Source organism: Lutra lutra, chromosome 8, assembly GCF_902655055.1.
Source record: "Lutra lutra chromosome 8, mLutLut1.2, whole genome shotgun sequence".
NCBI classification, from domain to species: Eukaryota; Metazoa; Chordata; class Mammalia; order Carnivora; family Mustelidae; genus Lutra; species Lutra lutra.
This window is the reverse complement of record NC_062285.1, coordinates 105,435,938-105,452,004: the sequence shown is the minus strand read 5'-3', so window position 1 is coordinate 105,452,004 and position 16,067 is coordinate 105,435,938. Positions and strand designations below refer to the sequence as shown.

At 34.1% G+C, this 16,067-nt stretch overlaps 1 protein-coding gene across 1 annotated transcript in view; it reads left to right on the top strand.

Annotated features, from left to right (window-relative positions):
• The window catches only part of PAWR (pro-apoptotic WT1 regulator), a 118,957-nt gene that overhangs the window by 94,612 nt on the left and 8,278 nt on the right, over positions 1-16,067 (top strand). The gene's annotated exons all lie outside the window — the stretch shown is intronic.

Here is a 16,067-nt window from a genome sequence, read left to right as displayed (position 1 = left end):
ATAAATATTAGTAGCTAGGATTTAGATAGTATTTATTATGTAATATACAGTATTCAGAGTACTTTCCTTATACATTAATTCAGTTAAATCTCCTGGTAACCTTATGAGGAAGATGTTTTATTATTCCCATTTTACAAATGAGCAAACTGAGGCACAGTGAAATTTAATGTCTTTTTGAGATCAGACATATTAATTGGTTGATCTTATCAACATATGTTTGCTTTACCTCATGGTAATAGTAATTTGCTTAGTGTTGGTAGAATGTAGAGTATTTGATTCAGAGTTTGATTTTCGCTTATTTTGACTCCCCAGTAACTGAAGGTACCCATAACTAGATTTTTTTTTGTTTGTTTAACATAGTTTACTACTCATGTGGCTTTGGATTTCACAGAGTTCACTCAGCTATCTTTACTTTTGTTCTGGCTACAGCATGGGAAAATAAGTTTTTTTCTTAAAATCTTCAAATCCAACAAGATCTAAAGTTATCTTTATAATCATGAAAGATAAATTGTGTGATAACATTTGGTACATTATTTTAAAGTGCATTTTATGTACTATATTTCCTTAGGAATTAATCACTAATCTGAATTTGCTCTTCCATATTTAATCTCTGTTTTTAAGAGCTTTGAAATGTACTTCAGATATCGTAAAGTTCATCCTTTGAAAGTATACAATTCAGTGGTTGACAGTACTTACACAGGGTTGTATACCCATTACCACGATCTAGTTCCAGAACTACCCCCACACCAAAAAAAAGGGGGAAACCCCATGCCTGTTAAATGACCAGCCAGTCCCCATATTCCCTTCCCCTTAGCTTTAGCAGCCAGTACTCTGTTTTGTTTTTTTTAATAGATTTTCATATGCTGGGTAATGCATATAAGTGAAATCATATAATATGTGGCTTTTTGGTCTGGCTTCTTTCATATAGCATAATGCCTGCCAAGATTTGTCTGTGTTGTAACCTACCTGGATAAAACCACATTTTGTTTAACCATTCATCATTTGATGGATATTTAGGGTGTTTCCACCTTTTGGCTCATAGGAGTTTTATTAGGATATGTAGTATATAGTATGCTATGAACATTCATGTGTAAATTTTTGTGGTTCTTATTTATTCCTAATACACAGAAATTTTCCATATTGCTTAGTTGAAAATTTTTCTGAAAAATTAGATGTTTTATGTCAATATGTTTTGAATAATTCTGAGGTACAAGGTACTATGCTTGGTGTTTGGGAGACACGTGCTAAGAGAATAATGAAAAGTGTATAATCTTAGCTGTTCTTAGCAAATGCAGTGACTTACCTCTGGAAGAATGTTTTCTGGGTTTGTCTATCCCTCAGGTAGTGAAATTTAGCAACCAGGTATTTGAGTAAAATGATGAGATAACTGTCATATTTGATCTCATTAGGATAATTCAATATATGTAATATACCAGAAATGAGCATGTATGATAGCCCCTAACTGGAAAAACTTAAATTTCTAACAATGAGGAGGTTATTAGCTATAATATATTAATATATTATAAATAGTTATAATGCAGACATTAATCTGATGCTGTAGAAAACAATTATGTAGAATAATTATTTCCTATATGTTAAATGGGGAGAGGGTGGGCATGTTACAAAGAGAATGATACAAAACAAAGTATCATAATATATATTAAGTCTTCATAACTTGAAATCTACTAAAATTGTATGTAATAGAATGTAATGTTTATTAATAAATAATTATCGTTTAATCAGATTTTAAAAGGGGGCTGTGATCTAAAAAAATTAAGAACTACTATGTTGTACAATATATCAGTAGTTATCTCTGCATTGGTGGGATTACTGAGATGAGTGATTTATATGTTTTGTTTCCTGCAGTTAATATATATAAATTTGTGAGTCTGGGAGTTTTTGATTTTGATCTTTAGTGTTACTCTATGTGTATGTGTGTGTGTAAAGGAAGAAAGTGTAGACTTACAGAGTAAGGGGCTGTTTTGAGGGAGGAGTGTGAGTAATGGTGGGAGAGAGTAAGATAGCAAAACATGTTAAAAATATGAAGGGCAATACTGTACTGGTTGGTTATTTAGGGATTTCATAGTTGATCCAATACTGCTAAATATTTGATACCATTCTAAAAGTGGGATTTTACTCATGAGTCTTGTATTTCTTCTAATTGCTAAGCCTTAAAATACCTTTTTTAGTGGAAAATTCCTCTAGCTGTAATCTTATAATGCTGTGCCAATCTTGTTCTCATGATAGTTTTAGAATAACAGTTTTTTATTCCCCAATGTAACACCTCCTAGTCTTTCCACAGAAGATGTGAAAATTCCCAGAGGGGAAAAACTTCCAGTGAATGGAAGTATTTATCTTTTATGATACTTTATTCTTTTCCCTCTTCTGAACTTTATAGTTAATATCTTTAATAGCTAAGGGCAGAGGGGATTCTTTTTGGAATTGTATTAGAGCTTTATGTTAACATTCCCAAGCAGAATATTACAAACTCTTTGGAGTTGACGAAACAACCTTTTATTCTGTATATTTTGTACTGTACATATCTGTCCCTCAAAATACATTGAAAACATTTCTGTTTTTAAAATAAACAGAGTTAAATTTGGCAAAAGATAAAGTAACTACTATTCATAATTTTAACAGTATTCCTTATAAACCTAATACATAACACATAAAGCACTGATTTTTTAGTAATAATTATTCCTTGTTTTAAAATTATATAATAGTATCATTTATATAGTTACTAGCCTAATATGAAGGATTTCAGAAATTAATGGGTTAAATTTTCTGAAATACTGTCCTAAGCTTCTGCATCAAGCAAATACAAACTTTTTTTTAAAAATTTATTTATTTGACAGAGATCACAAGTAGGCAGAGAGACAGGCAGAGAGAGAGGAAGGGAAGCAGGCTCCCCACTGAGCAGGGAGCCCAATGTGGCGCTCTATCCCAGGACCCTGGGATCATGACCTGAGCCGAAGGCAGAGGCTTTAACCCACTGAGCCACCCAGGTGCCCCGCAAATACCAACTCTTAAGGGATATCCATATTTCTAGGTTTTTATGTTTGTGGTTGCCAGCATTGTAATTTCTACATAAATGGTGTTGTGGCTGATACATATAACTAGATTTTTTAAGTGAAAAGCTTTTTAAGAGTTATTCCAGTGCCCTTCTATAATATGATATGGCTTCAGTGGTACCTTACTCTCTTGATTTCCTCTCTACCATTTTGCTGCTATTTCCCAGTCTTATTTGTAGTTCATCCTTTCCTGTACTTGTTCTTTATGTGTTGGTATTACTCAGCTATCTGTCTTCAACTTTATTTTCTTTTTGTTCTGTGTTTTTGTGCCAGAAATTTTCTTTACTTCTCAGACTTACAGTACTACCTATACTTAAACCAGTGGCTTCTAAGTCCTTGACTCTGTTTCTGTATTAACCAACAGCTGTTAAATATCTACTTACAGGTGTCTCAGAAGTATTTCAAAACTCAGCATGTTCAAAAGTAAACTTGTTAAACCTGCTAAATTTCAGTAGTTGACATCATAATCTACTTTTGCTCAAGCTAGAAATCTGGACATTGTTTATGACCTTCTCCCCCCCGCCCCACTACCGCATCTACATTCAGGCATTTATCAAGACTGAGTTTGTATCTCCTGCATATCTTCAGTGCCAACACACCAGTCTAGGACATTATCATCTCTTACATAGATTATTAGGATAGGTTCCAAACTGGCTTCCCGGCTTCCAGTTTTGTCTTTCATGCTTTTTGTTAAATGAGTTTTTCACTTTCCTGGCTTTAATGGCTTCCTGTGACCTTTGAATTAAGTCTAAACTAGTCTCCAAGGTAGGGTGATACACAAGATAATGCTAGTATGCAAGAAGAAAATCTTTTTTAATTTTAGGTCATGACCTCAGGGTGTGGGATTGAGCCCCATGTGGGCCTCTGCAACTCAATGGGGAGTCTGCTTCCCCTCTCCCTCTCCACTCATGTGCTAATACACTTTTTCTCTCTCAAGTAAATAAATCTTAAAAAAAAAAAAAAAGTACAAAGATGATCTCATGGTTAGTCAGCAGGCAAAATATACAAAATCAGATCTGTTCTTATATCCTTATTTTGGAGTTGTAAGTGAAAGGTTTTAAAAATTTAAGTTCTTATTTTCAGTTACCTCTTTTTGTTATGATGGCCACTTAAGATCAAATTTGCTAGCTGATCTTAGAACTAGCTCTTTGAATCTCTATGTGTTAAAGTAAGACCCTAAGAAGTAATGAAACATACTCAACAATACTTTCACTAAAAATACTATAGTCTGTTTTTAAGAAAACAAAAAAATTTTGTATCATAAATAATTAAAACATAAATTCTTTTCATCCTTTTGTGTGCTATTTTTTGTGATGCAGATAACATTTTCATGGTATGATTATATTGTAAATAATATTATATATATATTATGTACATGTATTATATATTATATTTCATATATTTGTGTAATAATGTACTATATGTAAATGTATTGTTTATATAATATGTTTATAAGTCATTATAAGAATAGTAGACAAAGATACATACCAACATGGTTATGTAGTAAATAAAGTTTGGAGATCATTAGTTCAAATTTTTCTATAAAATACCTTTCAGGCTTCCTGTCTGCTTTTCAAGAATCATATCTTACCATGCCTATATTTATATTTCATACCTTAGCTATGTTGGACTTTTCTGTTTCTTAAATGAGCCATATACTCTTTGTTTGTAGATATTTGTACATTCTTATTCCCCTTTTAAGTCTTAGCTTAAATATTCACTAGCATGCATAGTGCTACTCAAAGTATGGTCCTTCAACTCTTACCAGCCCATGACAAGAACAGAACAGAACTTGAGAGTAAACATTTCAAAGCTTGAATTGCATTTTGATACTGTCATCATCACATCTAAGTGCATGATCAGTGGTCTCCTTACTCAATAGGATATTAACTAGTTCAAGTACCATGATGCTTGTGTGATTTCCTTTCTTAACTCAAGGTTTTTTTAGAGCTGTTTAAAATTAACAGCAAAATTGAGGGAAAGAGGTTTCCAGTATATTCCCTGCCTCCCCTCACTCATAGCCTCCTGTATTATCAGTATTCCCCAACAGAGAGGCACAGTTGTTAAAACTGATATATTCCATATCACATCATAATCACCCAAAGTTCATAGTTTACATTATGGGTCAGTCTTAGTATTGTACATTCTAAGAGTTTGGACAAATGAATGACATGTATTCATCATTATGGCATACAGAGTATTTTCCCTGCTCTGAAAATCCTCTGTACTGCATCTGTTTATCCTTCCCTGTATTATCTCTCCCCGTACCCCTTGGAAACTACCTATCTTTACTTTGAGCATAGTTTTGCCTTTTCCACGATGTCATATAATTGAAATCATACAGTATATAGTTTTCTCATACTGGCTTCTGTCCCTTAGTAATAGGCATTTAAGCTTCTTTTTAGCACCGAATAATATCCCATTGTCTGCATATACCGCAGTTTATTTGTCCATTGATCTATGAAAGGATATTATAATTGCTTCTAAATTTTGGCAATTGGGAATAAAGCTGCTGTAAACATCCCTGTGCAGATTTTCGTGTAGACAAAAGTTTCTACAGGTAAATGCCAAGAAGCATGACTGATGGATCATGTGGTTGAGAGTATATTTAGTTTATAAGAAGCTACCAAACTGTCTTCCATTGTAGTTGTGCCATTTTACATTTCTACTAGCAGTTCTAAATCCTCAATAGCATTTGGGATTGTCATTGTTTCTGATTTTAGCCATCCTTATGGGTGTGCATTATTGTTTTAATTTGCATTTCCCTGATGACATAATATGGAACATCTTTTCATATGCTAATTTGCTATCTGTATATCTTCTTTGATAAGGTGTCTGTTAAGGTCTTTGGCCTTTTTTTTAATAGGGTTGTTTGTTTACTATTGAATTTTAAAAGTTCTTTGTACATTTTGGGTAGTAGTTCTTTTTCGCGTGTGTCTTTTATAAGCATTTTTTCTCAGTGTGATTTCTCTTCCCATTTTTTTTTTTTTAAGATTTTATTTATTTATTTGATGGAGGGAGTAGCTCCAGGGAGAGCACAAGCAAGGGGAGTGGCAGGCAGAAGGAGAGGGAAAAGCAGACTCCCTGCTAAGCAGAAAGTCAGACATGGGGCTTGATCCCAGAACCCTGAGATCATAACCTGAATGGGAGGCATATGCTTAACCAACTGAGCCACCCAAGGTCCCCTTTCCCTTTTTCTTAACATTGTCCTTTATAGAGCAGAAATTTTTAATTTTAATGAAGTCCTGCTGTTGATTATTTCTTTTGTAGATTATGCCTTTGGTGTTGAATCTAAAAAGTCATTGCCATGACCAGGGTTTTCTAGGTTTTGTCCTATGTTGGTTACGTTCTAGGAGTTCGTAGTTTTGCATTTTACATTTAGGTCTGTTATCCATTTTGAGTTGTTTTTTTTTTGTGAAGGGTATAAGATCTTTGTCTTAATTTTTAATTTGAAAAATTCATGTGAATGTTCAGCTGTTCTAGCACCAGTTGTTGAAGAGACTGTCTTTTCTCCATTGTATTGCCTTTGCTCCTTTGTCAAACATCAGTTGTGGGTTATTTATGTTAGTTTATTTCTGGGCTCCCTATCTGTTCTATTGCTCTATTTGTTTATTCATTCAATAGTACCACACTGTCTTGGTTACAGTAGCTTTATAGTAAGTATTGAGTTGAGTATAATCAGTCTTCCAGCTTTGTTTTTCTTTTTTTTTTTTTTAAAGATTATTTATTTATTTATTTGACAGAGAGAGAGAGAGAGAGAGAGAACACAAGTAGGCAGAGAGGCAGGCAGAGAGACAGGAAGAAGCAGGCTCCCTGCTGAGCAGAGAGCCCGATGCGGGACTCGATCCCAGGACTCCGAGATCATGACCTGAGCCGAAGGCAGCGGCTTAACCCACTGAGCCACCCAGGCGCCCCAGCTTTGTTTTTCAATCTTGTGTTAGCTATTCTGGATTTTATTGATTGATTGATTGATTGATTGATTGCCTGTGTGAACTTCAGAATTAGTTTGTCAATATAAAATAACATGGCTGGGATTGTGATTGGACTTGTATTGACTACAGACCAAGTTGGGAAAAATTGACATTTTACCAATGTTGAATCTTCCTATTCATTAGCTGAGAATATCTCTACAGTTACTTAGTTCTTCTTTGATATCTTTCATCAAGAGTTTTGTAGTTTTCCTCCTATAGATACAGTACTTTCTTATTAGATTTATACCCAAGTATTTCATTTGGGGGAGCTAATATAAATATATTGTTTTTTAATTACATATTCCACTTGCTAGTACAGTGATTGATTGACTTGTGTATTTAACTTGTATCTTTCAACCTTGCTATAATTGTTTGTTAGTTCCAGGAATTTTTTTGTTGATTCTTTCAGTTTTTCTACATAGACAATGATGTCATCAGTGAACAAATACAGTTTTATTTTTGTCTTCCCAATCTGTATACCTTTTATCTCCTTTTCTTGTTTTGTTGCATTAGCTAGGACTCACTCCTCTAAGATGTTGAAAAGGAGGGCTGAGAGGAGACATTTTGGCCTTGTTCCTGGTCTTATAATAGGGTAGCTTCAAGTGTCTCACCATTTAGTATGATGTAGAGTTTTTGTAGATATTCTTTATCAAGTTGAGGAAAATTCCCTTCTGTGCTTAATTTGTCTCAGATTTTCTTCATGAATAATTGTTGGATTTTGTCATGTGATTTTTTTTCTACATCTATTGGTATGATCATTTGATTTTTTTCTTTAGCTTGTTGACATAATGGACTATATTGATTTTTTTTAATTGTTTTATTTTTTTTCATCATGGTAAGTATACTCCAAATCCCATCCTCTTTTTCACCCATCTCTCCACCCACCTCCCTTCTGGTAACCGTTGTTTGTTCTCCATAATTAAGAGACTGCTTCTTGGTTTGTCTCTCTCTTTTTTCCTTTGCTCATTTGTTTTTTTCTTAAATTCCACATATGAGTGAAATCATGTGCTGTTTGTCTTTTTCTGACTGACTTAGATTAACATTATACCCTCTAACTCTGTCCATGTTGTTGGAAATGGAAAAATTTTTTTATAGCTGAATAATGTATATATTATTCAGCTATAAAATAAATATATACATATATATCCTGTATATATGTGTATATGTACATGATATATATATCACCTCTTCTTTATCCATTCATCTATTGATGGACACTTGGGCTGCTTCCATATCTTGGCTATTGTAAATAATGCTACAGTAAACATAAGGGTACATGTATCCCTTTGAATTAGTCTTCATATTTCTTGGTTACTTAGTAGTGTGACTCTTGGGTCATAAGTTCTGTTTTTAATTCTTTGAGGAACCTCCATGCTGTTTTCCACAGTGGCTGTATCAATTTACATTTCAATTTGCATTTCCATCCATACTGCAAGATGATTCCTTTTTATCCATATCCTTGTCAACACTTGCTGTTTCTTGTGTTTTTTATTTTAGCCAGTCTGCCAGGTGTAAGGTGGTATTTCATTGTAGTTTTGATTTGCATTTTCTCGATGATAAGTGATGTTGAGAATTTTTTGTGTGTCTGGTGGCCATCTGTATGTCTTCAGTGGAGAAATGTCTGTTTATGTCTTTTGCCCATTTTTAATTGGATTATTTGTTTTGAAGTATTGGATTGTATCAGTACTTTATATGTTTTGGATACTAATCATTTGTCAGCTATGTCCTCCCATATCAAATATCACCTCCCATTCATTTCTGTTGTTTCCTTTGCTGTGCAGAACTTTTTGTTTTGATGTAGTCCCAGTAGTTTATTTTTCATTTTATTTCCTTTGCCTTAGAAGACATAGCTAGAAGATGTTATGACCTTGAGAGATTACTGCCGGTGCTGTCTTCAAGGATTTTTATGGTTTCAGGTCTCACATTTAGATGTTTAATCCATTTGGAGTTTATTTTTGTGTATGGTGAAAGTAGTCCAGTTTCATTCTTTTGCCTGTTGCTGTCCAGTTGTCCCAACACCATTTGTTGAAGAGACTGTCTTTTTTCCATTGTATATTCTTTCCTCCTTTGTCAAAGATTAATTCACTATGTAATTGTGAGTTTATTTCCAGGTTTTTTGTGTTCTGTTCCATTGATCTGTGCATTTATTTTTATGTCAGTACCATACTGTTTAATTACCACTGCTTTGTAATATAACTTGAGATCTGACATTGTGATACTTGCAATTTAGTTTTTCTTTTTCAAGATTGCTTTAGCTGTTCAAGGTCTTTTGTAGTTCCATAAAATTTTAGAATTGTTTGTTCTAGGGGTGCCTGATGGCTCAGTGGGCTAAAGCCTCTGCCTTAGGCTCAGGTCATGGTCCCAGGGTCCTGGGATCAAGTCCCACATCAGGCTCTCTGCTTGGCAGGGAGCCTGCTTCCCCTCCTCTCTCTGCCTGCCTCTCTGCCTGCATGTGATCTCTGTCAAATAAATAAATTTTAAAAATATTTAAAAAAAAAAGATTTTAGAATTGTTTGTTCTGGATCTATGAAAGATGCTGTTGGTATTTTTATTGGGATTGCATTAAATGTGTAGATTGCTTTTGGTAGTATAGATATTTTAACAATATTTGTTTTTCCAACGCATGAGCTTGGGATGTCTTTCCATTTGTTTGTGTCATCTTGAATTTCTTTCATCAGTATTTTATAATTTTCAGAGTATAGGTCTTTCGCCTCTTTGGTTAAATTTGTTCCTTGGTATTTTACTGATTTTGTTGCAGTTTTTGTAAATAGGATTATTTTCTTAATTTTGCTTTCTGCTGTTTTATTATTGTATAAGAATGCAACAAATTTCTGTACATTGATTTAATATTCTGCTACTTTACTGAATTCAGTTATTAGTTCTAGTAGTCTTTTTGTGGATTCTTTAGGGTTTTCTGTATATAGTATCCTATCATCTGCAAATAGTGAGAGTTTTACTTTTTCTATATCAATTTGGATGACTTTTATTTCTTTATGCTGTCTGATTGCTTTGGCTAAGACCACTGGTACTGTGTTGAATTAAGGTGGTGAGAGTAAACATCCTGTCTTGTTCCTGACCTTAGGGGAAAGCTGTCAGGTACATTAATTGATTTTGGAATGTTGAACCAACCTTGAATACCTGGGAAATTCTGCTTAATATAATTTTTAAAAAAGATTTTATGTGTGTATTAGAGAGAACAAGGTAGGGAGAGCGGCAGGCAGAGGGAGAAGGAGGAGCAGACTCCCCACTGAGCAGGAAGCCCAACATGGGGCCAGGTCCCAGGACCCTGGGATCATGCCTGAGTCATAGGCAGACACTTAACCAACTGAGCCACCCAGGTTCCCCTGTAGTTTTTTTTATACAGTGTTAAATTTTATTTGCAAATATTTTATTGAGGATTTTTGCATCTATATGTTCATGAGCGATAACAGTCTGTAGTGTTCTTATGATATCTTCAACTGATTTTGGTGTTAGAGTAATGCTGGCCTTACACAATAAGTTAGGAAGCATTCCTTCTGCTTCTGTCTTTCTGAAAGATATTGTAGAGAATTGGTATAGTTCTTCCTTAAATGTTTCATAGGATTCACCAGTGAACCTGTCTGGGCCTGGTGGTTTCTGTTTTGGAAGGTTATCAATTATCGATTCAATTTCTTTAACAGATATAGGCCTATTCAGATTTTCTATTTCTTCTTGTGTGAGTTTTGGCAGACTGTATCTTTTAAGGAATTTTTCCATTTCACCTAGGTTATTAAATTTGTGAGAAGAGTTGTTCACAGTATTCCTTTTAATGGCCATGGACTCTCTAGTGCTGTCCCTTCTTTCATTTCTGATACTAATAATCTGTGTCCCCATATTTGCTTAGTTAGCCTAGCCTATTGAATTTATTGATCTTTTCAAAGAGATAGTTTTTGGTTTCATTGATTTTCTTTATTGATTTCCTGTTTTCAGTATAATTGATTTCTGGTCTGATTCTTATTTCTTCTGCTTGTTTTGGATTAATTTGCCTTTTCCAGTTTCCTACGGCAGAATTTCTTTCTTTTCTAACATAGGCATTCAGTGCTATAAAGTTCCCTGCAAATACTGCTTTCATTGCACAAATTTTAAGTTGTGGGTTCATTTTTGTTTAGTTCAAACATTTTAAAAATTCTTTGGGATTTCTTCTTTGACTTATGTATTATTTAGAACTCCGATAACTAATTTCTACACATTTTACAAGTTTCCAGTTATCTTTCTGTTATTAATTTCCAGTTTAATTCTGTTTTGGTCTAAAAGCAGACCTTGTATGATTTCTGTTCTTGTAAATTTGTGAAGGTGTGTTTTATGGTCTAGAATATTTTTATGTTAGTCAGTTGTAATCCAAAATGTGTAAGAGCTGAAGGAAACAACAAGGATTTATTTACTTTAAAAATCTGGCATTATTTATTCTTATTTCATAAAGAAGATAATTAAAAAGTGATGAGTATATAATAAAAATAAACAAATAGAAAATCTTTTTCATTCTTTTCCATTTCTGCTTTTGTTAGTGTTATCTAAATCTAGGAAGTAAAACTTTAATCCTTATTTTTAATCCTATTTATATTATAATAAAACAAGCTTTACTAGACTTCTTTTGATAGGAAAAGAGAATACCTTTACTGAATGGGACACTAGCAAAGCCAAATGATGATGATGATGATGATGATGATGATGGAAGTAATTTCAAAGAGTTACAGACCAAAAGAGTTTGTGCTAGTTTTGTTGGGAAGCATTGGTTTTCCTATATAGGCATACCGTCTTTTATTGCACTCTGCTTTTTTGTTTTGTAGTTACTGTGTTTTTTACAGTTTGAAGTTCAAGACCAGTAGAGGAAGTAACTGCACATGGGGTAGAAAAAAAAACAAGAAGAATTAGAAGTGAAGCCTGAAGATGTGACTGAGTTGTTGAAGTCTTGTGATAGAACCTTAATGGATGAGGAGTTGTCTCTTATGAATGGGCAGAAAAAGTGGTTTGTTGAGATGGGTGTTTTCATCTTCACTCCTGGTGAAGATGCTGTGAAGATGCTGTTGAAAGGACAACAGAGGATTTAGATAATACATAAATGTAGTTGATGAAGCATTGGCAGGATTTGAGAGAATGACTCCCAGTTTTGAAAGAAACTCTGCTGTGGGTAAAATGCTATGTAACAGCATTGCATGCTACAGAAAAATTGTTTGTGAAAGAAAGATTCAGTCAATCCATCAGACTTCATTGTTGTCTTATTTTGAGAAATCGCCACAACCACCCCAGCTTTTAGAAACCATCATCCTGATCAGGCAGCAGCCATTAACACAGAAGTAGATGTAGATTGCTCTGGGGTAGTATAGACATTGCTTTGGGTAGTATGGACCCCTGCCCCCCAATACCAGCAAAAAGCTTATGACTCATTGAAAGTTCAGATGATGGTTAGCATTTTAAAAAATATTTGTAAATTTAAGCATGTACATTGTTTTTTTAACATAATGTTATTGCATACTTAATAGGCTATAGTACAGGTGTTGGCAAAGATGGGGAGGAAGGGAAACCCCTTTTGCACTATTGGTGGGAATGCAAACTGGTACAGCCACTCTGGAAAACAGTACGGAGGTCCTCAAAACGTTAAAAATAGAACTACCATATCAGCTGGCAATTTCACTACTAGGTAATTACCCAAAGAATACAAAAGTACTGATTCAAAGGGGTACATTTACCCTGATGTTTATAAGCAGCATTATCAACAGTAGCCAAACTATGAAAAGAGCTCAAATGTCCATCAACTGATGAATGGATAAAGAAGATGTAGTAGTATATACAATGGACTATTACTTAGCCATCAAAAAGAATGAAATCTTGCCTTTTGCAATGATGTGGATGGAGCTGGAGAGTATTATGTTAAGCAAAATAAGTCAGAGAAAGACTTACCATATAATTTCATTCATATGTGGAATTTAAGAAACAAAACAGATGAACATATGGGAGGGGAAAAAAGAAAAAAGGAGAGGGAGCCAAGCCATAAGAGACTCAATGATAGAGGACAAACTGAGAGGGAGAGAGAGAGAGGGAGAGTTGAGAGAGGGAGAGGTGGGCTAGGTGGGTGATGGGGATAAAGGAGGGCATTTGTTATGATTAGGACTGGATGTTGTATGTAAATGATGAATCATTGAATTCTACTCCTGAAACCAATATTGTACTGTATTTTAACTAACTAGAATTTAAATAATAAACAAACAAAAAACAACTTACATAGGTGCCTGGGTGGCTCAGTGGGTTAAGCCTCTGCCTTCAGCTCAGGTCATGATCTCAGGGTCTTGGGATCGAGCCCCACATCAGGCTCTTTGCTCAGCAGGGAGCGTGCTTCCCCCTGCCTCTGTGCTTACTTGTGATCTCTCTCTCTTTCTCTGTTAAATAAATAAATGAAGTCCTTAAAAAAAAAAATTACAAATATTTTGTAGTTATATAAAATTTTTAAAAATAGTCTACAGTATGGTGTAAATGTAACTTTTATATGCACTGGGAAGTCAAAAAATTCATTTGGCTCTATGCGATACGTGCTTCATTGTAGTGGTTTGGAACCAAACCCAAAGTATCACTGAGGGATGCCTGTGTTGAGTTCAGTTTTTACCCGTAATTGATGGGGAAGTGCTAAAACCACAGTGGTTTATTTGCAGTGATGTGCTGGCTGCTACAACAATAACAACATCAAAATTTAAGTGGCATTTATATGTATTACATAAGTACATTCACAACCACAAATGAATTATTTGAAAGAAGGAATATTACAGTTAAGCTGACAGAAGCAGATCTGCAGAATTTCTTAAGTAATCATTAGAGCTTTTTTAGCTTCTTTCAAAGTCTCATTTTCATGTTGCCAACATTAAAAACTACACAAAAATGAAAAGACAAAAGTGTTTCTTTGGAAATGTTGGATGAATCTGTAGCAGAGAAGGTAGTTTATGTAATACTTTCTGACAACACCATAGCTTGATGTATTTAGGAATAGTTTAGTGATAGAGAAGACTGAATCTTGGACAGATAGGGATGGCAAAGGAATTTTTTGTTACAATTTGATGATCACTTTGATTTTGTTAATATGACAGTGATAGGAAGGCAGAATTTATTTTTCAGCTTCCTTGTTGACAAACACAACTTACTAGGACTTATGTAAAACTTTAAAAGGTTAACAAATCACCAGATATGGTTTGGAGGGTTTTTTTTGCTTTTGTAGGAGTATGTTCTGATTATGGAGAGATGGTGACAAGAAAAACACTCTGGAACCTGTGCCATAATGTGAATCAATGTCCTGCTTCTTTCATTGAGAAAGCCTTGCTATTGTCAGCTGAACTAAACGGTATCCTTCCTTTATCAGCTAAATTAACAGTAGTTCACTAAAAGTGTGAATTGCTCAAACACTAATGCATTAAATTTGAGATTAAAAAAAATAAACTATAGTTTGGAAGCTGAGCCAGTCAACTGTTACCATATGCTAAGGAATACAATAATTTTCAAAGGGAAATATTCAGACAAAAGTGTTTGAACTTCGGGATGAATGCTTAGTGTTTTTGCAGGGAACCAGTTTGGTCCCCAAACTTTTTAAATATGTGAATTAGATTTATTTGTCTGATAGCCTTATTCTTTTTTAAAAATGATTTTAGCTTTCCATGCAAGGAAAGAAAGTCAGATGTTTTTAATGTAATATAATATCAAAGGACAAAAATGAAACTTAGAAATTTGGGGAAAAAATTTCCAGATTGTTTTGATAGGTTTCACAGTAACAATTGTCAGTAAAATGGTGATTTTTGTAGTGCACATTTATAAAATGTTAATATCAAATTGGTAAGGCAAACTTGGTAAGAAGTTTGTCAGATTTACAAATTTGGTAAGACACACTTTGAATTTTATTTTTTATTAAAAGAAAGTGCATATAAAGTCAATAGCTCAAGAATCCACTTTTTTCATCAAAAACTATTGTGGATTGAACTATAATTTTGATGGATAAATTACTGATATTGGCTACTAATAAAGGATTGAAGACAAATTTTAAAAAGCACCATTTTCTGGATTTTGGGTAAAAGTTAAAAATTAGTATCCTGAGCTGAAATTGCTTTAAAATATCTTCTATTCCTGTTAACATACAGCTATGAAACTAGTTTTTCTGTTATGAGTGCTATTGAAAGAAAACCTAGAAGTAGTTTAGATATACCTTATCCCTCGTGTCTGGCATTGTCATCAGTCTAACCTAGTATAGGTCACTTTACAAAAATGGCAGCCAGCCTCTGACAGAGCTCCCAGGATGCCCTACCTCCTGGTATTTACATCTTCATAATCTCTTTCCACATGGCAGTATATATAGGGTTGATGTGATAGTATGTCACTTATAAGATTAGGGCATAGATACTGCAGTGTCTGTCTTGTCTGTCTCCGGAAATCAGCTGTCATGTGGTGAACAACCCTACATGAGGCCTATCTACTGAGGAACTAAGGCTTTTGGTCAACAGCCAGTTAGAAACTGAAGCCTTCTGCCATCAGCCATATGAGTGAGCTCAAAGACAAATTTTTCTAGACCAGTCAGGCCTTCAGATGACTGTAGTCCTGACCAAAACCTCATAAAAGACCTTGAAACATAACCACCCAGCTAAACTGCTTCCAGATTCCTAACCAACAGACATTGTGAGATAAGTGTGTGGTGTTTTAAGCCACTAAGTTTTGGTGTAACTTTTAATGTAGTAATACATTGAATATGAAAAACAAGAAGCAAACTCACTTATTATGTTAAAAACTTTAAATATGAGCATATATGCTATTAGTTCAGGGAATGTGAATTGGTGTTTAATATGAAGAATTGCCATTTCAGTCATCATTTTCACTTATAATTATGAAATGGCAAAAGTTATTAGTGTGATGGCTGTTTTCTGTGATTGCCTATATGCACAGTTCAATGAAAGTACACAATTTTATGTAGTTCTTTTTTCTGTTCATTCTAATTATTGAAATACAATTTTATGGACATAGCTAATAAAACAGTGAACTTGTA